Genomic DNA, 2,158 nt, shown 5'->3' with positions numbered 1-2,158 from the left:
AGTAGGAAAAAAATTCTTTTTCTTGTCCTTGCCCCAAAATATATAACCTATCAAACATTGAATTTTGTTTTGAATTAGGATACTACTCCCTCCGTTCTATATTAGTAGATCATTTTCTTTTGTATAAACATATTAAAAAATAATAAATGAGAAGACAATATTACTAATTTATCCATTAAATTTTTTTTGGAAATTTTACAAAATATTTTTAAAAGAATTAATTGCAAGGATAATATATGAAAATTTTAATTAATTCTTTCTTGATTTAGTAAGATGGACAACTATGAATAATTATTTTTAGTAATATGATCAATTTAATATGGGAGACAACGTTCTCTAACCCCTCTCTAACTAGCAGCTCATTTATTGAGCATTCATTAAAATTTTCTGACGCAATTGTTTTCAAACACCAAAATTAATTTCATATTTTTTTCTTGAGAATAGCTTCTGTTGCATGTTTTTTGTGTTTTCCTTTATAATGTTTCAAAAAAAAAAAGCAAGTACCTTTTGTCTCTTTGTCTTATTAACATCCAAGAAAAAGTTGAAAGATACTTTATTTAATAATACTCTACCTTACTAAATAGTACATGTAGTAGTAGCGTTTTCCAACTTTTCAATGGATGATAATTTTTAGAGAAAATGGCCAAATGACCCCATTCTATTAGTGGATTTTCAATTAAACACTTATATTTTAGGAGTGTCCTATTACCCCTTTAAACTATTTTATTGTAGAATTATTTGCTCCCTACTGCTGAGTTGGCAAAGAAAGTGTAATTCACTTTCTCAAAGAGAGTGAGATGCAAACTTTCTTATTTTTCTTTTTCATATTAATTTTTTGATTATTTAAAAAAAAAAATATGTATACTACTTTTTACTTTTATTTATTTTTTCCATTTTATTTTCTTCCTCTTCTTTCTCTATCTCTTCAACACTTTGTCTGATTTAAGTTGCTGATTTAAGTTGTCTGAAAAAAGTATAAAATCACCTCATGGTTAATAATAGTTACTACTAACGATATCTCCTTTGAACATAGAAATCGACTTCACTTGAAAAAATAGGATACGAGATCAAATTAAAAATCAACACTTTTGCATAGCAAAGTGTTCATAAGTTGAAGCACAAGAATACAAAATTGAACAATATAGAGGAAACCCAGTTGAGTAAATAAAGTAACAAAGCATCAAAGTCAAAAGTAGTATCTTTTAGCTAAATTTTTACTACTTCAAGTATAACAACGCACAAAATTAAAGAAACCCAGATTCGAATCAAATCCGAAAGTTGATTAGTGATTACTATACAAGTATATCAACATCAAATTCTTTAACATGAACAACCCAAAATATTTTTTCCTTTTAAATTGTTGTGAGCCAAATCAATATGTTTACGATTTTGAAAATCCGTAAACTTTCAAGGATTTCACCAATCAAATTCATATCTCATTCAAATATACTTCATTTTTTAGCTTCCCAAACTCCGACAATATTCTCATCGGAGAACACTCATTAAATACCAACCTAGATATTCAAGATTGGCTTGTATAAGAAAATTGAGAACTTCTCCGAAAATAATTCAAACAAAGATTAAGAAACTAATTTTTTTGAGGTTTTAGAAATGGAACTTGGAATTTCCACTTTAATGGCGAAAAATTTGTAGTCAAAGAAAAGGAAAAAGAAAAGAAGAATGGGCTGAAATAGAAAAGAAAACAAATTTAAAAGGGAAAGAGATTAAAAAAAGTAGAATAATAATATTTTAATAAAAAAGTACAATATATTTACGTGGCATCGCGCGTTCAGCCCATCACTTATCACAAATCTAGGTGTGACTTTTTAAGGGGCAATATTTTCCACTTTTAAAATGTTTAGGAAGGTAATAGGACCCCCGTAAAGTATAAGTCTGTAGTCGAGAATTGACTAATAGATGCTCAAAGAGAAGTCTAGTAATTTGACTTTTTAAAAAAAATCTTATCAACATTCAAGGTAAAAACAAATAAATAAGTAGGCACAATGATTATACTTATATAATTTGACACTGAAGAGAGCTTAAGAGATATAATGAAACACGATTTTCAACAGTATTCCGTATTCATATTTGTTGACTTTTAGTTATGACATCATTTTTTTTTGACATAAATAGGGTCAACATAGCAACAATTGGTTTG

The sequence above is a fragment of the Solanum tuberosum genome, unplaced genomic scaffold (assembly GCF_000226075.1).
Source record: "Solanum tuberosum cultivar DM 1-3 516 R44 unplaced genomic scaffold, SolTub_3.0 scf00012, whole genome shotgun sequence".
NCBI lineage: Eukaryota > Viridiplantae > Streptophyta > Magnoliopsida > Solanales > Solanaceae > Solanum > Solanum tuberosum.
Note: the sequence above shows the minus strand (reverse complement) of the source record.